This window comes from Falco peregrinus, chromosome 9, assembly GCF_023634155.1.
Source record: "Falco peregrinus isolate bFalPer1 chromosome 9, bFalPer1.pri, whole genome shotgun sequence".
Taxonomy (NCBI): domain Eukaryota; kingdom Metazoa; phylum Chordata; class Aves; order Falconiformes; family Falconidae; genus Falco; species Falco peregrinus.
In genome coordinates, this window is record NC_073729.1 from 24824492 (window position 1) to 24847360 (window position 22869).

The 22869-nt window shown below is 51.2% G+C and overlaps 2 long non-coding RNA genes across 4 annotated transcripts in view; one reads left to right on the top strand and one right to left on the bottom strand.

Annotated features, from left to right (window-relative positions):
- Positions 1–859: 859 nt before the first annotated feature.
- Positions 860–3936, bottom strand: LOC114012842 (uncharacterized). The gene is made up of 2 exons (XR_003555556.2): positions 3127–3936; positions 860–1879 (listed from the first exon to the last, which is right to left on the bottom strand). It is a non-coding gene; the product is annotated as an uncharacterized LOC114012842 (long non-coding RNA).
- Positions 3937–11503: 7567 nt separating this feature from the next.
- Positions 11504–22869, top strand: part of LOC114012852 (uncharacterized) — a 189345-nt gene continuing 177979 nt past the window's right edge. For 2 of the 3 annotated variants that reach the window (XR_003555566.2, XR_003555568.2), the window contains exon 1: positions 11504–11655. This is a non-coding gene — a long non-coding RNA (uncharacterized LOC114012852). The remainder of the gene's footprint in view (positions 11656–22869) is intronic. The other variant, XR_003555569.2, reaches the window with a different exon arrangement.

Genomic DNA, 22869 nt, shown 5'->3' on the forward strand with positions numbered 1-22869 from the left:
GCAGCGCTTGATGGACGTGGGAGCAAGTGGGTCTCCGACACCTTGGTACTTGCGCTGATCTACTGGGAAAGAGGGAGGGGAAAAAATCCAGCTTCTTTTAAGGATCTCTGTGCCTCTAGAGCCCTCCTGATGAAGCTGAGCCCTCCTGCACCTTGCAGTCTCTTGCCCTGTGAGCTTCTGCAGTTACACGGTACCTGGCCTTGCTGGAGCAACGCTCAGGATCAGGTCCACAGGAGGAATGGGTTGCTGCACCGCTTGATGTAGCCGTATGGGCATCGCGTGCTTCCTCACTCCTGCCTCTTGCCAGGGTTGGAGGCATGACCCGTTTGCAACCACTTGGTTGTGCGACGCCTCTGCTGCAAAACAGCCTCGAGAGCGGGGGCAGCTACCTTCCTCAACACCGCTGCTGTCCTCCGAGGCCCGCGTCCTCTGCTTCTTCCCTTTCCTTGTAATGCTTCCCCCAGGAGCCCTACCTAAAAGCGCCTGCTTTTCACAGGCGAGCATGAAATCAAGTAATCCCACAAAGTACAGTAAGGCTTTTCTTTTCCCCCTCTCCTAAACAAGGAAAGTGTTCTGCTACTGACATCTCCGTTGCAGACAAGGTCGTTGTCCCACGTCAAGCACTGCAGGGATGGAGGATGGAGATGTCTGTGGACTTGGTTCCTTGGACAGACGCAATGCTGATAAAAGTGGAGCAGAGATGAAGAGGGGAGGGGGTGCAGAGAGTTGTGTGTATGCGGCTGAATCCAGCTATAGGGCTTTTTGCAGCCAAATAATTAAATCTTCCCTTGCCCAAGCACAGCTCTCAGAAGGCTCAGACTTGGGGCTCGGCATGTCTTTAGGAAGCTGAAAACACGAGTCTTACAACAGAGATTTATTGAGGTCTAAAACCTAACCTAAGAACCGACGTGGGCGACTGCAGTCTTGCTGGAGACTGCAAAAGGGGGGGCGTCCCACCTTGCGGGCTGCAGTGCTGGGGCCAGGAGTGGCACTGGGGTGGCTGCGGTACTGCACCCCCTCGCCCTGCTGGACCCATCCGGCTTTTGGAAAAAAGGAGGCTCGTAATTTAGTTCGGTGAAGAGTTGAGTCGCCGAGGGGCTCTGAGGGGGGGCGGGCGGGCAGGACAGGACCGTGGACCCGTGTTGCGGCTCCGCAGCGCAGCAGGGGCTGCATGGCCGAGGCCCCGCGCAGGGCAGGAGCGGTGCAGGGATATGGGAGCGGGGCTGCAGGGGGGCAACGGCCAAAATAATGAAAGAAAAAACTAAAAAAAAAAAAAAAAAAAAAAAAAAAAAAGCAAGTGAAAAAAATAAAGCTAAAAGCACCCCCCCTCCCATAAAACTTCCGAAGGGGTGGGTTTTTTGGGGAGCTCCTGTCGAAGCGCTGGGACGGAGGGGTGTCCCTTGCGCTGGAGGGGGGTCCCCCGCTCTGCAGCGAGGGGCCGCTTGCCCCCCGCCCCCGCCCCACCGCCGGAGCGCGCGCTGCCCGCGCCCCCCAGCCCTGCCCGCATTGTCCTGCCGCTCCCCCGGCCCTTTGTGGGGCGGGAGCCCCCGCAGCCCCGGCGGGGCCGGAGCAGGGCCGCCCTCCCGCCTCCCCCCCTGCCCCCGGTAATGCGAGGAGACAGCTGCCCGGCCGGGCTGCCGGCATTGTTACTCCTATTTGTCAAAAGGCCGAGGATGCTCCATAGATCGCTCCGTGGCTGTTGTTAAGTGTAATTAGAGGGTTTATGTCCCCAATTTCCATGAAAATGAAGCTGTGAGGCTCCTCTCTTGGCATTCACCGCGTGCCTTAATTGTATGGACATTAAATCAAGGTCCGCTGTGAACACGCAGAGAGGGGCTCGGGCTGTCCCCGCTCGGAACGGGGCAGGCGGCGAGCGGGGCTTGCGGGAGAGAGGGGGGGAGAGAGAAAGAGAGAGAGAGGCTGTCAGTGCAGGGTCCACCCCGCCGGGATCGCCGTGGCCCCCCTTCCCCGACCCCCCCCCCCCCCCCCCTCGCCCCGCCGCCCGGGGCCCCCCTCCGCCGGGGCGGCCGCGGAGGCGCGGCGGGGCCGGAGGCGGCGGAGGGGGGGGGTCGGGGGGGTGGGGTGTGCGGGGGGAGGTGGGGGGGTGGGGGGGTTGCTTGCGGCTGGGTGCCGCTGCCGTCGCCCCCCTCCTCGCCCTGCCAGGGTCAGCAACACCCCCCAGGCTCCGCCAGCCGCCCCGCTGCATCGCACCCGGGCAGATGCTGAGCGCTGGGCGCGGAACGGCCCCGGGGGCAGAGCGACCCCCCGAGCCGGCCCTACCAGCGATAAAAATGCGGCTGAGAATAATAATATTAATAGTAAATAAATAACTAATAACGATAATCAAGATAATAATCGTAAAGGTAGTAATAAAAGCCGATAGCGCCGAGGACAGCTCGCAACAAACCTCCGCTGCCGCTGCCGGTCCCGGCGCGGAGGCAGGAGCCGCCGCAAAGCGCCCGCAGATGCTTCGCAGCCCCCCGGCTCCGGGCTGCGGGAGCGGGTCCCCCCGCCGGGCCGCCGCCGTCCGAGCCCCAGGCAGCCGGCGGGGGGCTGCGGGGGGCGCAGGGACCCCGCTCCCTCCCCGGAGCAAAAGGAAAATCCCGCTCGGGTGTTTCTCCTTGCTCGCAAGGCAAAGGAGCCGGTTTCTCTCCTCCTGAAGGGAAACCGGCGGAGGTTAAACACGCGTTTCTCAGCTTTCCGCTCCGCCGCGGTTCGGCACAATAATCGCTCCACTTAAAAAAAAAAATAAATAATAAAATATATATATATGCAAAAATAAAATATTGGGAGGGATTGAAATGGGGTAAAGCAATTCAACCGGTTTCGCTGATCGCCGTCGGACTTAGAGGCGCCTTATGAATTTAGGACGATTTCTCTCTCTAGATACCGCGTCTGAAAAATCCTCACCCCCTCCCCTTCCTCCCCTTCCTTTTTGTCCAAAAAAGAAAAAAGAAAAAAGAAAAAAAAAAAAAAGCATCACAAGCCCATTAAGGTCGCTTGCACAAGGGGAGAAAAAAATCCTGATGCTCTTCCAAGTTAGCAATAGAGCTGGGTCGCTCTCCCACCATTGTCGCCCAAACCCCGTAATTACAGCTCGGCAAGCCTAGCTCTTAGCAGATTTACCCACTCCAGTGGAAGCAGCGCTCGGCTCCGGCGGCACAAACTCTGCTGCCTCGCTCAGATCCAGTGCAAACGCCCTCCCGTGGCTCAGGACGCTTGTTTTTGTGTAGGCAAGCTGGAGATGAATAAGAAAGGCGCCTAGTCTCTCATTATCTTTGAATTTCAGACTTTTTTTTCCTCTCTTTTTTTTTTTCCTTTTTTTTTTTTTTTTTTTTTTTTCCTTCTCTCTCCTCCTGCCCTGGAACAATGCAGAAGGACCTCATCAGAGTGAAAACCAGGCTCCCGCTAGGCTTTAAAAGCAAGATGAACTTGGTGCACCACCCATCTTTCTCTTCTCTTCTCCAAAGCTCTTTAAAGGGGTTATGAGGCGTCTCTCTCAATTTATCCCTTTTCTCTTGATCTTCCTAGCAGAGGGGTTTGGGGTCTAGTCCTGGCTGTTTCAGCTGATCTCATCCAGTCTAAGGGATTAGAGCTTCTTCTCCGCATCCCGGCTCTCAGCACATCTGCTGATTGGGTTCAGCACAAGAGGATTACATTGGGACCCAATGACGTCACCGCTAGGACATAAGTTCTCCTCCATTAACCAAATCCTCATCAGCAAGATGTCCTTGAAACTGGAGGAGTAACATTCAGGACTCCATCGCCAGCCCGTCCCCACCTTCCTCCCGGGCGGGCTGCTGGGGCTTTCGGAAAAAATATTGTTTAAGCTTTGAGCACTTGCAGCTGCATCAATAATGTACCACTGCAGGCTGGAGGATCGAGGCGTTATAGGAGAGCGCGTACCCTATAAATAGGGTTCTGCACCTAAACTGTTAATCAGAGGAGCTTTATATATTCTGTTGCTTTTTCTTTTTTTTTTCTCTCTTTTTTTTTTTTTTTTTTTTTGGTTGGGAAGGGAGGGGGTGGAGGGGCAGAGGGGGAGGGGAAAAGCTGCATCCTACAGTTATATTTCCAAGCTCAAAAAGACATCAGCGATAATTTTCTTTAAAGCTGACATGGATGTAATTTTAAAATATGTTTTCTTTTTTTTTTTAAGGAATGTGTAGGATTTCACCCCCGTTCTCTCCAAGAAGAGACAATGTGTCCTGAGTTATATAAAGTAAGAGGTTCCCTTTAAATATACAATATGAATTTTATATTTTGGGGTTTAATGCTAGATTTTTCTTAATATTACATGAGCACAGACTCACAGGAGCAAGGACCTGAAAGGAGATGGCTTTGACTTCAAAGTGACAAATCAAAAGAGTATTTTTTTTTTCTCTACGTTAAGACTTCCACCTGGAAAATGCTGAAAGCACCTATAGATCTGCTACCCTCAACCTGCTCTAACCTATGCCGTGGCATCCAGGCAGCTCTCCTCACCGTGCCATCCCTCTCGGGCATCCTGCGCTTGCAGTTTAGCTGATGTCTCACTACATCCTTCCACCACATCCATTTTGCGAGCTGGAGAGCAGTCAGACATGGGTTTGCTGTGGCTCTTGTCCATTAAACTTACAGATCTCATCACAGGGTGGCTGTTACAATGGAAATGGGCACTGTGATTTGTTTATTTATCTAGGGTCGCCGAATTTCATCTCTGGGGAGAGAAAATGTGTTTAGCAACAAGCAGGCTATGTCCAGCTAGGAGAGGTCTTGCTTAGAAGCCTTACGTGCATTTAATTTTTCGGTAAGCAAGCTGCTTCTTCACTGCTAATTATCCAACCCTCTCCCTCCAAATGCCCCCCCCCCGAAAAAAAAAAAAAAAGAAAAAAAAAAGGAGTATGTGCTCACACACTCACATTGGTTTTTGTGATGGGAGGTGTAGGTCAGTGGGTTTCTACACATCCTTATTCCCCATCTAGAGTAACTTTTATGGCCAGCAGTGCTATGCGTATTTGTTAGAACAGCTTTCAGGCAAGGATTTATTTGCCTGTGTGTATTTCCAAGCACTGTGGTATTTTCCTTCTTCTTAGGAATGGGGTGAGGCGGGGGGAGGCAGGATACAATTGTTTTGATGGAAGGCATCTTGCTACAGCTCTGGAAGTCTCTCCCTGCCCCAGCAGCATGAGCATTTCCAGGACAGCTGGGTAATTGCTGGAAGAGAGATCTAGTCCCTTCCACACTATATCAAAACAATTGTTTTGGGGACAGCGTCTCCCCTTCTGAGAGCCGTGCCACGCCAGACCAGGCTCCGAGGGGGAAGCTGCCTCCAAATAGCATCTCGTAAAAAGCTGGTGGGCCATGTTTGGCTACCGATGAATGAGCAAAATTACTCTGCAGAGAGGTGAAATATCACCTTCCGCGCTCAAAAGCCATATTTAAGAGGCAGCCACAGTGCTGCAAGCCTCTGTCCCTATTTGTGTGCATTTTTATCTTCCTCTTTTATAATGCTGCAGTTCATGACATAAGCACCAAACCAGGGACAGTCAAGTATTTGACATTACGCAGTGAAGGGAATTTTCCCTTCACTTTTCGTCTTCTGAAACTTAAAAAAAAAAAAATATCTGCTTATTTAGAGCCTGTTCTATATTGACCTATTTACTCCAACAGACCAAGGCTCTCAATCTTTTATCGATTTAAAAGAAAACAACCTAAACAAATTAACAGGGAGGAAACCGCTCTTCTTATCCCCAGGGCTGACCGCCTGCACGCCCCCCCCCCCCCCAGCCCCGGGTCAGGCTCAGCCTGGCCTCCGCACCCAGCCCCGGGGCTGCGGCCTGCCAGGCCTGCGCTGGGCCGGGGGAAGCTCCGGGGGCCCCGGGCTGTGCATGGCAGCCTCCCCCCGACCCCGACACGGCCTCAGCCCCGGACTGGACCGGCCTTACCCCCGGCCTTAACCCTGGCCCGGGCCGGCCTTACCCCCGGCCTTGGCCCCGGCCTCTCCCCGGCCCGGCCCGGCCCCAGCCCGGCCTTACCCCCGACCTTAGCCCCGGGCCTGGCCTTACCCCCGGCCTCTCCCCGGCCTTACCCCCGGCCTTGCCCCCGGCCCAGCCCGGCCTTACCCCTGGCCTCTCCCCGGCCTCCCCCCGGCCCGGCCCGGCCCCGGCTTCGCTGTCCATGGTATTGAAGGAGCGGGACGGCGGCAGCGCGGCGCGGGGGCGCCCGGCTTGGGGCGGGGGCGCGGCGGCCGTGCCTCCCCATGGAGCCGGGCAGGCGGGGGGGGGGGCCCTTCGTGCCCCCCTCCAGACGGGCCTGCGCTCAGCTGAGGGGCCCTGCGGGGCAGGCCGGTCTGTCTGTGCGGGCACAGCGCGCTCCCTCACCCGCCTCCCCCCCCAGCGCTCCGCGAGGACCCATGGGGTTCAGTTTATGCCCCCCCCGCAGCGAAGCGGGGACGGGGTATTTTAACCCCCCGTCGGAGCCAAGCCCCGTGCCCGTGCTGAGCCGTGTCACCCGGCGGTGGGGCAGCGCTGCTCGGCGGGCTGGCGGCGGGGGGCTTTATTTCTCCTTTAAAACAAACCCCACCAACAGCTCAGCCCCTCGAAAGTTTGCCATTAAATACCTTCCCCCCCCCCCCCCCCCCCCAGCTTCCCCCTCAGTTCCAGGCTTTAAAGGCAGGCTGGGCTTTGGCTGCTATTTTATTAACATTTCCAGTGAGACATTTTGTCTTAAGCATGGCCCTTCCTTAATCTCTAATGCAGCATTTCTACATCCCAGAAGAAAATAGTCAGATGATTTGCAAAGGGCCATTTTTTTCCCCTCTCTTTTTCATTTCTTTCTTCTTCTCCCCCTCTTTCGCTCTCTGCCTTTTTAAACCTACCACCTACTGTTCCCCGAACAAAGAAATCCCAGAGACAAGCAACATGCCTCCACTTTCCTTCCATTTCCAAACCCCGACTCCGCCATGCGTAGATGACCACATTAGAAAAATACACAAGATTGAACCTGAAATCAACTGCGGCAAAACAAACCCTAGAAAAACGTGCGCTTAGCCCCGTCCCGGCCAACGTGACACACACGTACACACACACACGCATACACACACACACACTGCAGAGCGCTCACAAAACACCCGAAAAATTTCATCACCCTCCTCATTTCTGCTGAATAAGTCAATAACAAAACAGCCTTTGTCTGTTTGTTTGCCACCAGGATGCGGCCCAGGTACCGGAGCGGCTCTCAGCAGCCGCTGCCCCCGTCGCCATCCCGAGCATCGCCTCGGAGCTGACCCGCAGGCTGGAGGAGAAAGCAAAATCTCTGTAAAATGAAGCTCCGATCTCTTTCCAACCTCAGATAAAGGTTCTGCAGATTCTAGGCCTCTGGTTTCTGCCCCAGAAATCTTGCTGCGTAGGAAAGAGATTAACAGAATTTGGTCCCTGCTATAATTTCAGGCATTCTTCTACATTTTTTTTTCTTTTTCTTAGAAAGCAATTCATTTTCTTAGAAAGTAATTACACTTACAAGAGGTTTGGGAATCAGATTTTTCTATCAAGTCTCCTCTCCCTCTTTTTCTCTCTCTGTCTCCTTTTGGTCTTCATGGCTGCTGCAGGGCTCTTCCCCCCCCCCCCCCCCCCCGATCTGTAATAAAAAAAAAATAAATACCCCCCGTCCCTCCCCTCTTCCCCTAGAAATATACAATTTGCTGATTTGCAAAGCCTCTTCCTATGTGGAGGGAAGCTGCTTGCTCTCCCCACGACTCGCTTTCCTGGCCTCCCAGCTCCTTGAGAAAGGAGGAGGGCCTTGTGCATTACAATTCCATTCAATCTCATTCATTCTTGCCTCTTTCTAACGGTCTTTGGACAGCAAATCCACACCAACGGGGGGTCCGAGCCCCCTCCTCATGGCCCCCCCTAGCCTTAAACACACACAATAGCCGTCAGCTAACAGCACAGCAGCAACTTTGAAACATTCAAGCTTCTGAAGTGAAGAATGCCCGCAGCTCCCCAACCCCCACCCCCTCCACTTGTTCCTGGGCTTGACATTTAAAAAACATATAATGATCTTAATTTTAAAAAGGGGAAGTAAAAAAAAAACCCCACCAATTCCTCACTTGGGTCACACATGGTTTCACAGGGCAGAATTCTGGTGTCAAGAATTTCCTCTGCAGGAGAGGATTGCTCCATCACATAGCTAATTACCTGCTTCCCCTCTCAGTGCTCCACGCTGGAGAAAGTTTTTTTTTTTCTTCCCCCCTTTCCCTAGAGATGTTTATTTGGTTGTATCAATCACCAGGATGGTTTCCAACCTAATTTTTCCCAGTCACCTCGTGAAGGCACGGCCAAAGGCCGGGAGCTGCTGAGCTTGGGGAGGGCTCCTGGTTATTGTGTGCCTGTGGTGCAGTATGGACACTGCGTTTGTGCTAGCGGGGCTGGGAGTGGGGACCGGCATCTCCAACATGGGCAGAGCGGGGGCTGCCCTGGGGGTCACCCCATCTGGGCACAAGGGGGGGACACAGCCCCTCCCTGGCTGAGGTGGGACAACTGGGATGAGGGGTGCATCCCAGCAGGGATGGGGAACCCTCTCCCCATCTCTGCATGGAGCGAGGTGTCTCCTACCTTTTGGGTGGGATGTGAGCAACGTGCCACTGTGTCCCCCCAGAAGTGCTGCCCCTGGCCACAGCTCACTGCCTGCTCCCTGCCAGCTTGGGCTGGGGAACTCAGCCCCACTGCCTCAGCCCCATCTCCAGCCTCCACTGGCTGCTGCTGCCTTGGGCAGGCTTTTCACCATTTCCCCATACTACCACCACCTTTTGCTTTGAAGCTTATGTATTTTCTCCTCTTTCCATTTCCTAAGTGAAGAAGGTTGCTTGGAGCACCTCTAACCCACTGCTCACCCCCTCCTTCCCCAGGGAGCACCCCTGATTCCAGAAGTGCTCCCCCAAGCCCCAGGACATTGTCCCAAGGTGGGTTTTGTCTGAGAATGGGGAGGAAAGAGGTCCCTGTGTGTAAGCCCCCACTGCCGCTCTCTCTGAAATTGGGATGTCTTTGGTTAAGGTCTTGGCTCAGGGCTTCAGCGGTGGTGGCGGGGGTCCCTGCCCTCAGCACCCCTGGCTCCCCTGGCTCTCCAGGCACTGCTGACTCCCCTGACCAAGGCTGGAGCCACTGTCCCCTGCCTGTGGAGGGAGAGAGGCCCAGGGATGCTCCTGTCCCTCAGGGGTCAGCCCGGCTGTGCTGGCACCCCCCGGAGATTGAGGCTCCCCAGCCAGGAGGAGCAGGGATCGGGGCAGTGCAGGCACCTCCTGGTTTGGTTTGGCTTCCTGGAAGGGGAAGAGGAAAGGGCTGAGGAAGGGAAAAGGGAAGAGGAAGGGGAAGGAGTGCACAGCGGGGTCAGGGCTCTGCTGTCTCCACTCGCTCCTGCACTGGGATTTTGTGGTGGCTGCAAGCGTGAGCATGAGGGGGAGGCCAAGTCTTTGCTGTACATATTTGAGGGAAAAGTCCAGTCCTAGAGGCAGCTTGTGGCTACTGCAATTCTTTTAATACAATTAAAAATCAATGACACTCTGTGCACGCACACAAATAAACATCACCCCTCTGCATCCCTGCTTCCCTGCCCACCCCCTCTTGAGGCCGGTGGGGAAAGCATCTTCTCCAGAGCCTGTTCATTACTGCTCTACTTAGGTGGGGAATTGCTTAACCGGTCTTTCTCCAGTAAATCATATTAACTCCAAGCACAGCTATTTATAAAATGTTCCACAGCCCAAGAGTACGGCATCCAGATCACTCGAAGAAAATTAGGCGATTAGGCGTGCATAATCCAAGCCCAGTGCGTCTATGTACAAAGCCTCGCCAGCCAGCCTGCCTTCAGCTATTCACTGACATTAAAGAAATCACCGTTTTTATTGGAAGCCCAGCCCAGGCCTGAGTCCCAGCCAGGGACAGGGAAATAACCTTTTGCAGGGCAGAGCATTCCTGGGTGGCTTCTGATGGCTGGGAAATTAAGCCCAACTTGGGAAAGTCTCCCCCCCCAGGCCTTCTCCTTTCCTTCCTGCAGAAGAGCCCCTCCAGACATAAAATGCAGCTCTCCAGGCTGGGTTTCTCCCCCCCTCCTCCTTTTGCGACCCATTAAACGTCTTCTATACATTTCCTCTTCATCTTGTCAAGGCCAGTTGCTCTATGACTGCTGGTTTCCCAGGCAAATCACACCAATTTCTGAGTTGATGTTGAAGGTCCACATTGGCTCAGCGGGGGTCCCAGTGAAGCACTCATCCATGGAGCCGGAGGTCAGGCTCTGCCCTGCTTTGCCAGCTGAATTATTATTATTTTTTTTTAAAGTCGTGTTGCTCTTTGAACATTTACAGATCTGTTAGTGATGGGGAAAACAACAATAACCAAAGGAAGGGCGTCCTTGCTGCAGACGTGCTTCTGAGCTGTTCTGATAGCGAGGATGCTGAGCAGGATGCGGCTCCTCCATCTTTATTTCAGCCTAAACCCTTAAAGCAAGAGGTTCTTAGGAGGAGACCGACGGCGTGCACATGTGCACCGCCCCCACATCTACCCCAGCTGAGAGCCTTGCCCGGAGCACTGGGCAGCTGCAGGTGCCCGCTGCATGGCCGTGCCCCTCAGGGTCTGTCCACGCGCATCCAAGGTTGCATTCCCATTTTAACAACATAATTTGCTGAAGGGTATTTGGATGCCTCATCTGTGCCTTGGCCCAGGAGCGCAGGCACACGTACGGCCGTGGGCAGCGTGTGCTGCCGTGCAGGCGGGCGCGGATGCCATGTGTGCGCAGGCAGGAGCGCGGGTACTGCCCCACATGCCCCAGCCCTGCATGGTCAGCGTTGTGCTGCTGCAGAGGTGAAAAATAAACTAAACCCGGCTGCTACTTTTGCACTCTTATGCTCTTTTTCCTTTTCTCCCTTCCCCTTTGCCAGCTTTAACATTTTTAATTAAATTACAAGCCTCAATAATGTTTTCCTAACTACAGTTCCGCGCTTCCTTGTGGAGTAGCGTGCGGAAAGGTATAATTTTGCAAACAGTTTCTTTAAGAGCTGGGCCTGAAGTACCATCAGCAATGTGTGTGAATAGAAAAAGAAACACCTCCACAAAAGAAGGGATTGTTAATGGAGGACAATCCAAAGGGGGCCCACTAAGGCCTGTCCTTTACAATAACGATGGAGGGCGATGATTTGAATGCAGGGGGCCCTACTTTCAAATCTGGACAAAAACAAAATGGTAATAAGGGTTGAATCCCTCACTGGTCAAAGCAGTGGGCAGCAACTGGTCTCTTTAACTCCCCCCACCCCCTCCTTCCCCCAAATCAGACCCCAAACAAGAGGAGCTCTCCTCCTCTTTAACTTTATTTCCTTGATTAGCTCTAAAAAAATAATCGCCTGGGTGGACTTAGGGGAAATTTTTTAGGGCTGTTTGAAAGGAGAGGGCTCCTCTTCTGCAGGTGGTGAGGGGACGTGCCTCGCGGCGGGCAGGTAAGCACCAAGGGGCTTCTCTTTCTTACCACACTTGGAGGCTTCCGAAGGCTGCCCGGGATTTACGAGGCAGAAGCCGGGATGCGGCTCGGTAGGGCCCTTCCCATCAGCGCAGGCTGCACATACGGATGCTCCGCAGAGATGCTCTTGCCTCCCTGGCTGCCCTGCCTCCAGATGTTGCATCATTTTGCGGGGTCAGTTCATTTTATAACACTGCTTGTAGCTTCCTCGTCTTGGAGCCAATTAAACCCTCGCATTCAAGGGGGGGTGGGGGGGATGTGGGGGGAATTAATAATTACAGCGCTATGTTTAAATACCGCTCGCCACTTATTTAATGGGGTTTCTGCAAAATATTGGTAAATGGCTCTGGAAAACCGGGTGCAGGCTCTGCCTGCATCGAGGGCTGCGGGAGGGGGCTCTGGCTGTGAATGGGCCCTGGATGCCGGGCAGAGGGTGTGAGGGCTGTCCCCCTCTCTGGGGACATCTCTGGCTGGTGTTGACTCCCCCCCCCATCCAAGGACACCCCATAATTACCCACCCACCCCACCCCCCATCCCTCTGGTTTTGCTTTCCCTTGATACCCTCCCCCCCCCCCCCAAGTCCAGCCATGGATGTTTATTCCAGCTGGGGGGTACAGAATGGGGGTGCTCAGACCTCCCCCCGTACCTTGGCACAGCCCCTGATCCGCCTGGCCCCGTACCCCTGCCCCACTCCCCACCACCTGCTTGGGCAGCCCCATGGCTGCACGTGGATCTGCCTCGGGGAAGGCAAAACGGGAGCAAATGCCCCCACGGCACGGGTGGGCTCAGCTGCAGCCCATCTCCCACGCGTACAATGCTGCCCACTTGTCAGGGAAAGCTTTATAGCTCCGTTTGCGTGGCTATACTGAATGCACAGGGGTTTATTTATGTATCTCTCTCTCTCTAATGCATATATAATTGGGGCGGCACATATATTTATACGGCCAGGCTGCATGTGTGTTTACGCACCATGTGTGCTTGTAACGCCCTGCATGCTCCAAATCTTTCCAGCTGTGTTTGTACAACTTGCATGGCTTATTTACTGCGTGCAATATATATCTAGTTTATGGAGATATTTTGCAGAATATATCTTTAAATTCCTGTAGCTCCCGTGGGTACCGAGCCGGTATGTCTGTGCTGCTGTCCATCTGTCCGTACAGGCGGGGACACCTCTCGTGTTGGAGGTCTCTGCAGCCACGTCTTCCCGATTCATGTGTAATTTTGGTGTTGTAGCCCTCAGTTTCCCCTCGGAAGTTGAGCAGTGGCATTAGCATGGTCATTCCTCTACCTTGGAGCAGTGACTGAGCAGGGGACAGCCGGGGCTGAGCCCAAGCCAGGCTGCTGCTCTGCAGTGGGGGCATCCTTGCACCCCCTCCCCCTCCAACCCTGCACCCCTTCCAGGAGGTGACTTCAGTACTCAGCTCTGTGTTCGGGAGAGCAGCATGGCATTAGGTAGTGCCACCACATAGGCTGTGGGAAGTCCTTTTTCCTAGAAAAAAACATACAGAAAAAAAAAATTCCCCCTGTTAGGGAATAGATTTACCTCAAGCCATCCCTAGGAATATGCTTCTGGCTGTGGGGGCTTTGGAGAGATTGTTTTACTCTAAGGAATGGGGCGGGGGTGGGAAGTATTGCCATCGTGGGTTTCCCACCTTCCCTCACCAAATCAGCCCATCTCTCTAATGAGGGTCCCAGTAATGGGGAAAGGCACCTTCCTGCTCCTGATGCTCCACTCGCCAAGCAACTGCTGAGGGGACAAACACACATTTGTGTTTTGCTGGGCATCACTGCCGTCCCCTTTTCCTCTTCCTTTATTTACCAGGAGTGCTTTAAGAAGGAAAAAAGATCTCCCACCCACCTCAAGTTTCACCTCTCCTTAAATATTTGCCCTAAAAATATTAGTCTTTAATGGAGGCAGGAGCCTGTTTGATTAAAGAGAGCTTTCCAAACAAATTCAGCAGCCTGTCAACAGCCCGGCAGCATTTGCCCCGAGGTACCCGGCGCCACTGCAAGCCGCTGCTGCAGCCCCTGAGCTGCAGCATCCTGCGCCGGGGCTTGCACGGGGAGAAATCAAGTGCAGATAGCTGCAAATACCACTCTGCCAGACAGCTCTGCCTTTGATTCCTCTGTGACAAGCATGACAATCCACTGAAATGAAGGCACCTCAGAGTTCATTATGAGAGAGTAAAACTACTGTATCTTTGCTGCTGCAGCATCAGATCTGTATTTTCTCCAGCAGAGTTTTTTTTTTTTTTTTGGGGGGGGGGGGGGCAGGGTGTGGGTGGGTGGTACATGGGTTTAGTGTGCATTGACCTGACGCTTTGGTGCTACCTCCAACCATCAGTTCCATCTATTTGGGATTCTGGGTAGAGGTTTCAGTCTCGGGGGTTGGTTGTGCTCTTTGATGCAGTAGTTTCTAGAGGGAAGAGTGTGTTTGTAAACACCACCTCTGCTGCTGAAGGGCTGGCTGGGGTAACGCCGGGTGAGGCACGGTTACGGCGCTGTGTCAGTCCTGCGCTCCCCACCAAAGGCGCTGATAATCTCAGTTTAATGCCGAGTTTTCAGGTGGAGGAATAACGCCAAATAATTCTTTGTGCGGGGAGAATTCGTATAATGAATAAATGCAAGCTCAAATATTCCTCGTGCAGACAAAACAAGAACATATTTAACAATGCCTAGTTAAAAATAAAGGAGAAATCTATTAATGTAATAACTAAATTGCTATTATAGGCATCAAAGCACCCTGATGCTTTGAGGTAACTTTACTTCCATCAGTCTTTTTAAAGAGCACAACATTAAAAAAAAAACAAACAGCAAACCCTTACCATCGTGCCTCACTGAAACCCTGCCATTTTACTCATTAATTTTGTAATTAATCAGTTAAGAAGTTCTGACTTATTGGATTAAAGGGACAGGGAAATGCAATTCCGCCCAGCCTAATTTCAATACACGATTGTGAAATTGCTCTTTTGAGCCTCCTGCCTCGGCTCCCTGCCTGCCCCGAGGTGTGGGGCCAGGGGGACCCTCCGGCTACAGCCCCCCCAGCCCCGGGGACCTCCCGCAGAGGGCAGGCGCTTCCTCGGCCCTTTGCAGCAGCAGGGGCGGGGGGGGGGGGGGGGGGGAGGCACAGGGGGTCTCCTTCCCCCGGGGGTCCCCTCGTCCCCTCCCCAGGCTGCGAGCAGCCCTCCCGGGAGAGAGCCACTGCCTGCCACCGCTGGCCCAGGACATGGCCTGGCTCCCAAAATCCTGGCAGAGAGGCACTCCCCCCTTCCCTGGCTACCTGGAAGCCATCCCTGCCTGTCCCTGCCTATTCCTGCCTGCCCTGCATGCTCCTGCCCTGCCTGTCCCTGCCTATTCCTGCCCTGCCTGTCCCTGCCTATTCCTGCTCTGCCTGTCCCTGCCCTGCCTGTCCCTGCCTATTCCTGCTCTGTCTGTCCCTGCCCTGCCTGCCCCTACCCTGCCTACTCCTGCCTGCCCTGCGTGCTCCTGCCCTGCCTGTCCTTCCCTGCCTTTGCTCTACATACGCCTGCCCTGCCTATTCCTGCCCTGCCTGCCCCTGCTCTGCTCTGCTCATCCCTGCCCTGCCCTTGCTCGGCCTGTCCCTGTCCTGCCTGTTAGTGTCCTTGTCCTGCCTGTCCCTGCCCTGGTTGTCCCTACGCCTGCCCTGCCTGCCCTGCCCACCCTGCCCGCCCTGCCCTCCCCTGTCCCCTTGCCAGCCTGCACATCCCCCCTCCTGCTGGTGGCCTCTGCCCTGTCCCGGGCGGTGGGGACAGCTCCAGGGGGATTTGGAGGGAGGGTGGCTGCAGCTTGGGGTGGACAAACTGCAGAGCCCACCCGGCCGTCGGGCGTTTGGGGAGGGGGCAGACGTGCAAGGGAATCCGGCCTCTCCCCATCGCCTGTAAAAACACACTCGGGCATTTGCATCCCAGAGGTTTTTTTCCTCTGAGCGAGCATCGAGTGGCAACGAGCTGGCGTGTCCCCAGAGTGCCACCCCGGGTGTCACGGCCAGCGGCCCGGTGACCTGCTCCGAGCTCTCTCCTCCAAAGGCTCCGCGTTTGCCCTCGCTGGGCGACGCGCTGGCGCAGCGGGCAGCACCGCGCAGGCAGCGCTGCAGCATCACCGTGGCCATTCCCCGCCACCGCTTGCGCAGCAGACCCAGCGCTCTGCAGAAGGCAGGGAGCAAGTGAAACAGCCAGAGATTCATTTTTTATTTTACCATATACACTTTGCAATTAGACACGTCCGGTGGCTTATTTCTCTACCTCTGCCTTTGATCTTTTGAAAACTAGGCAGCTTTATAAATACCATTCCTCTGTTTTCAGCCATTTTGCATCCCTTGCACAATTAATGTACAGCAGCGATCTGTTTCTTTTCTTCTTCTTTTGCCAGTTCTTTTCAGAACAAACAGGCCCTCGTGTCCACACTGTCCCCGTGAGATTTATTTCCTCTTTCTCCTTGTGTCATCACCGACACACTAGAATTAAAAAGTATGTATTTTGCTGGACAATTTTGATGAAATTATGGTTGAGGTGTAAACCCAATGCCCCGAACCTACAACATGAGATCTGTTAATATTATTAATTTGTAAGCCTGGCAAGAATTACATACACAAATGGATGCTTTATGATAATTATTTAGTACAGATTTATTTATTTTTTTTCAGCAGCAGCAAATCTCTGGAGTTTCTGCATTTGTTTTGCACTTAAAAGAACTTGGTGCAAATGTAATCAGCACATTAAAGTGCATCTTTCATTAGAGGACAGGATGCAGGGAGGAAATTGTCCCACCCGCCTCCATGCCAGGTGACCTTGGAAGAGTTCATTCATGTGGAGTTCTGTGTTTGGGTTCTATTAATATTATTGTTGTTGTTGTTGTTGTTATTTTTAGTAGCAGTACCCTCTTTTTCCCCCTCCCTATAGATTTCCCACCCTCTCCCAAGGCATTCAGGGAAATTCTGCAGGGTTAAAGCACTTTCCCTGGCTTTGCTGCTAGAGATGTGGCTTGTTGCCTCCAGAGGTGGAGGTGGTGTGGGGTGGTGGGGAGGTGGATGGGGCTCCACACCAGACTCTCCAGCACCGTGGGGACCTCCACTTCTCTATCTGTGGAGATGGTAATATGCAAAGGCAAAAGAGTTTTTCTTGGAGTGGAGATGGGTTGAGGGGGACTTAAGAGATCTTGAGTGGTTTTTTATCCAGGTCACTCTTTTGTTACATAAAAATAAAACACAAAAAATGTTGTCCCTCCTCTTGCTCTGCACACAGATGTGAGAGAAAGGGGCAGCTGGGGAGGTGACCAGGGCAGGGAGCCTGTGTAGGACCTGCCCGCAGAGATGTCAGGTCTAGACTCAGCAGAGTGGCAGCAGGGAAAAATTATCTGAATGTCACCCTATTTGGCACTGAAACCTTCCTTTATCAGTTTCAGCTCTGTCTCTTACCCTGCTGGGCTTCTCCCATCCTGTCCCTCTATACCTTGCAGGTCCTCCTAAAGCATCTCTTCATTCTCCCTCAAAAAACAGACGAGCAGAGACCTTGTCCTGCTTCTTTCTCTTTTTGGCCTCTTTCTTTCCCTTGTGTTGGTTTCTGCTCCTCTTTTACTTCTTTCTGGCAGTCCTTGCCCCCTCTCTCTCTGCAATCCCTTTCTGTGAGAAAGCTGTTCTTGATGGGCATGGAGGTGAAAATCCAGCTGGAGATAATAAAATCCACTGGCTTGGCTATTTTTACACCTGAAGATCATCCCTCAGAGAGACAGGAGAGAGAGCCAGACATCGTAAAGGCATTTTCTCACTCAGCCTAAGCCATGAATTTTAAGTCCTCGGGACTGAGACCATTCATAAGGTGTGTGTTTGTGCAGATTCAGCACAAGACAGGGACCATACTGTTATTTCCCCAATATTTCCACTTCCCTTACTCCTACTGTGCCACTGTTTCATCTTTACTAGAGACACATGCATTTTTACATCACTCTTTTTCTTGCCATGCATCTGTCTGACTTTGTTCTTCGAGGTTTATAGTTTTAGACATTGTTTATTATTCATAGTATTAATAACAGGTATCATCCTGCTATAGCGATTAAATAATTACACAACTCATTCCGGTTTGGTCAGTCAGAATGCCCTGTAGGGTAGAAATATTCCTTATAACGTGAAGAACTAAGCATGTCCATAGCTGGCACCAAGTGTTCAGTTTTGCTTTCCATAAACTTAAATATGTGCATTTCTTATCCAGTCGGATCCTCCGTAGACTCATAAAACAAGTGATACAGTGATCTGCTCTTAAGATGCTCTAAGAGCTTGGAGAAATTTGTTGAGTGCTACTTCTGTAGGCTCTTGTTACCATGAATTGGTGATGAGATTCACTGTTTGCCTTTACATCCACTTCTCTGGGCTTTCCCAAGCCCCAGGTATCCTCTTGTTGGAACCAGGGCACCATTTGTGACACTGGTTTTTGTGAGATGCTGCTGAAAAAGGATCATTGCCCTCATTCTCTAACAGCTGATCCACTGCCCAATGGTCCTCATGCTACCCTGATCCACCCCTCACCTGCCCAAGAACCACACTATCTGGGGCAGACGACTGGACCGATGCACACCCCAATTGGCGCAGCACATAGATGTGAAACTCATGAAGCAGTAGAGCCCAGCCTGCCTGAGAAAGCATCTCCCCACTCATCCATCCTTCACTGACTCTCCACTTGGCAACAGACGTGGTTTCATTATGGCACAAGGAGTTCCCAAGGCTTGGAGAGGCTGCTGGTGGTAGAGACCCTTCACTGCACTGAATCACAGCCATTTGCAAATGCCAAGTGGATTTTTCTCTTCCTCAAATAAAGAAGAGAGGCCGAAGATTGTGAGAAGAGAATCAGAGATGTCAGAGGTCTGAAGGGTGTTTTCCGTGCCTGAAGGTCTGTATTAGGTCTAGCTGGGACAGCCTGAGCTCTGTATCCCTGCATGTCCCTGCCACCCTTCTGAGGATGGGAGAGGAGGTGAATTTTCAGCCTCTTCACTTTGCTCCTTTCCCATGACATGACAGTTCTAGTCCAGCAGAAAGCTCATTATTTTATGCCCTGATTTCATTCTTGGACCTTTTCTTCCCATCAGATTCTGGTATTCTCTGTGTGTGTGGTAATTCACTTGTGTATTAGCAGAGCCAGATCCTGAGTGATGCAGTGTTGCCCATGCCCATGGCTCACGAACTCTCAGAACAATGGACTCAATGCAGTCAGCACTGAAAACAGTATTATTCACTTTTCACCTTGCTGTCACTTAGCTGGGATCATAGTTATAGCAAACTTGAGGACAAGATAAAAAAACTCACCTAAGTAGGTGTAGATACTCAGTGAGGTCTGCGGAGCTAAACCAGCTTCCATGGGTCCAGGACTGGGTGGGAGACACGGACCACACCAGTATCTCTGGGGTGTGCAAACCAAAGGCTGAAAGCTTCTAAAGAGGATGCAAATGGAAAAGTGATAATTATCCATGCTTTTAATACTTCTTTCTATCTTGATGATATAAACCTCTAAAAGGTTAAGAAATAAGGGCTTGATTGGAGTCAGAGTAAATAGTAAAGGAAAAGAGAAGTTCACTCGCAAAAAGTGAATTATTTGTTTTCCCCCCTTTACACTCTTTCTCCCCTCTGTATCTGAAGGACAAACTTTGTCCACACACCAGAGTTTAGTAAAACTGGACTAAAACCCCATAGAAGTGAACCATGACATTCTAAACATACAAATAGAGCCAGCAACTTTTTGCCAGCTACTCCTTTGTTTAAAGAAAGGGGAAAACATCTTTTTTATTGTGCACTATTTCAATAAATCTGATTTCTACACTCGAATATGCAAACCTGAATTTCAATGAGGTGTCTGAGTCCAGAAAAGATCAAGCCTTGAAGGTTTTTCAGAATTCCTCGGTAAGAATTTGTATGACCTGATCAAATAGTTTTAAAAGCCAGCATTAGGAAAAAGAAAACAAACTGTTGATGACCTAGAACATATATATAGAACGAATCAGATGATATAGCTACAAGGTCATAAATGTTTGGAATATTAAAATAAATAGCAGAGCTCTTGAGTTAATGAAAAGCCAGTTAGGCCAATAAACATCTAAAAGAGCACATATGAACAAACATCCATCTTCTTAGTTCATCGAATGTGTGCTCTTTACAGCTTTCCCAGATTTTAGGGCCCGTTCCCATTGGAGTGGGCAGTAAACAAGTGAATCAGATGGTCGCGGTGCTGGCCGAATATCTCAGCCATATATAACGGAGTCCAACAACAGGCATCCCTGCCTAACTGCTGAGCATCCACGGAAATGCAGGGATGCTGCACGCCTGTGTGGGTGCAATGTGTGTGGGGCTGCGTTCATACACCTGACACCCTGTGCGCAGCCTAATGGGTTGCATACAAAGGAGATATGAATATATGACAAAAGGGAATCCAGCACCAACCCTGAAGGCAGAGCTTGAAATCTCTTCTGCGTAGTTAATATCCAGCGCTGGCCTAGGGGCTGGAGCCTTTCTGCACGGCATAAGGCTGAGCCCATGTATTCAAATGATAGCAGGTCAATCAGGAATATTTCTTGTCCCTTCTTTTATTTTGCTGCAACCTCCCTCTGTGGTTTTTATCCAACAAAGAGCTGGTACCCAGACTGGGTATTCGCCTCGGTGGTACGATGTCCTCCTTGGCCACTTTGCACTCCAGCTAGGAGTGATCCGAGAGTTACCCAGTGCGTTCAATTTCACCCCCAGTATATGTGGGGAAGGGAGGAAGGGTGCAGTTTGCATTTTAAATCCTGAAAACATATTTTAAGGGCTCTGCTTCTGTCTGTTCTCCAGTTCCTGAGAAAAACTCAGCTAAGGAAAGATTTTGGTAGAAACCCAAAACTGACATTCGCCTGCCTTTTCCAGGTAATGCATATGCATGCATGCAAAACTCAGGCATTGGTTGTTTCTGCCTCAGGATTAAAAGCTATGGCATGAACAGAAATAGAAGCCCATCTTTACAAAATTGCTTTTAAAAATTCCATATGCCAGTTGCATACCCTGCAAAAATGTAGAGCTTGAGTAGTGGTAAGGAGATGGGGCTGCCAGCCAGGAACATGAGCAATAAGCTCAGCTTCCTGGCAGGTCTGTTCGTCGTCTTTGGGTCATTTCTCCCTCCCCAGATGGTTTTTCCACCTCTAGAAGGTAGGAGGTTAATGCTAAGTATTTACTTGTGTCTCAGAACAGTCCTCAACAGGAACACTTTGTCTGTGACCAGGTGATTGACCCAAAATTGCCCAGATCTTCTGAATTCCTGTGAATGGACATTCATGTTTGGCATGTGCAAGAAACACACGGATGCTGCTACTTAAAACCTGCTGCTATTTAAAACCCAGGTGGGGTAATAATAATAAGTAAATGGCCCATCAGAGTACCAGGAGTTATGTCAGAAGAAGATGTGTAGGACAGCTTCCTGAAACACAGAAAAAAGTGAGATTATTTTGGAAGAGAAGTGAAAGTGCCCTAAACCCCTCTGCAACTTAGCAAAAAAGCAGCTCTGACTTTAGTTGTTGTTAGGAAAACAGCAAACCAAGTCCTGCTTGTTCTCCATCCTACTTTGAATGACTTCTGGGTAGAATAAATCTTTTTGGCTTTCAAAATAAATGAGAGAGCTTCACAATGCCAGGGCCATTTAAATTTACAGTGACATAACGCCAGGAAACGATTTGGGCTCCAATTTGTATTCCCAGTGTTTTCCCCCAGCTGAGGAACACAAAGTTACACTTTCGCCTGTGGCTTGGTGCTGAGCGTCCGGCCCCGCCGCCCTGCAAAGCTGATCAGAATGCAAAAGCAGAGAGTGAAGGAGCCGTCCGGAGCAGAGGGTGCAACTTGGCTTTCCCGAGAATCTGCAAACGGAGCATCCTCCTCAAGGTCACACCCTGCAAGGGACTTTTCCCTTCCCCTGGATGCAGAAGGGGATGGGAGAGCAGGGCTGGGCGGCTGCTTCCATCTGCCTCCCCCAACTCTTTGTTTATCACAAAAGATGAACCTTCCCGGGAATGCTGCGAGCAGCGCTACAGCGCAGGAAATGTTCAGCAGCTAAAAGGTTTATGATTTTTGTCAGATGCAATCGAACCCCCCCCCCCCCCAACAAACCACAACCAAACCAAATGAACTAAACAAGGCATTGGAACCTTGTAGATAAAATACTGCAGTCATTTGGGGGGGGGCGGGATAGGCTGGATTTACAGTCAGGAGACTGGAAATAGTGGGATGGTTTTCTCTTGCCCTTTGCTGAGTGGTGGTGCAATATTTTGGAGTGTGCATTTTTCCTCTTTCTAGGCACCTATCACAGAAAAGATTTCTTTGGGTTGTTTGGGGAGGTCTGGGAACTGCCATTTTCTTTCCCTGCAAAACTCCTATTGGAAATGTCAGGAGCCTTCCTGATGATTTTCCTGGCCCTTCACTAATCCATTTGATTTAATTTTCTTTGAAGGAAAAATGAGGTGTTTCCTGCTTATTTCTAGCAAGATTCTCCAGTCTGCTTTTGTAGCTGCTACAGCTTTATTTTTGAAAACTCGGCTTTTAATCTGAGAAAACATTTTGAAGTGGCGTGCTTTTAGCGTGGAGATTTGCATTAGCTCTAAATGTGTGTGCGTGATTCTTAATAGCGGAAGTTTTATATTTCCTAGAACTTTCATGATGTTTTAAGTCAATCAAAGGGAAAGGTTTTAGGGAGGGGTAATTGAAAATACCCTCTGCAGGAACAATTTGAAATAGGTTTCGTCTTTTTCAAAAGATTTCAGCTTTCTGAGATCCGGGTTGGAGCCTCCTTCTCCTGTGACTAACGGCGGCATCGCTGTTGTCTCCATGCAAGTATGAACTAGTGCCTTTTTGTTAGTCTTTTGAAGTCAGTTTGGAGGATGAATACTCAGACCCAAATTGCTAATGTGAAGCTGTGCAGTCCTGGGGAGAAAAAAAAAAAAAAAAGGCAATGATGTTAGCAGGCAGCTCAGTGAATACCTGTTCATGGTGCTCTTTGAACAAAGGTAGGTGAGCGGTACGAAAATGTGATGGCACATAAATTGGGGATGAGGGTACGATATTTTTTCTATATTTACATTTTCAGACTTGGAGCTCAAAACTGGTTTGAAGTTTTTGTGTCAGTTGTGAGCAAGCTCAGCAAATTCCCGGATTCCAGCAGGATGTGGTCTCATCCTTTGGGTAGATAAAGCGGCAAATAGAAAAGAGTGGCTAAGGAAGTTTTGCATCATTAAGGCATGAAAAGAAGATGCACATAAAACAGGTTTTTCACTTTTCCCTCTCTCCTTCCTTGCATTGGGATGATTTCTATTTTGTTTATGGATGTTGAAGAAAAGAGTTTCCTTTTTTCCCCTCTAACAAAAAAACCCCAC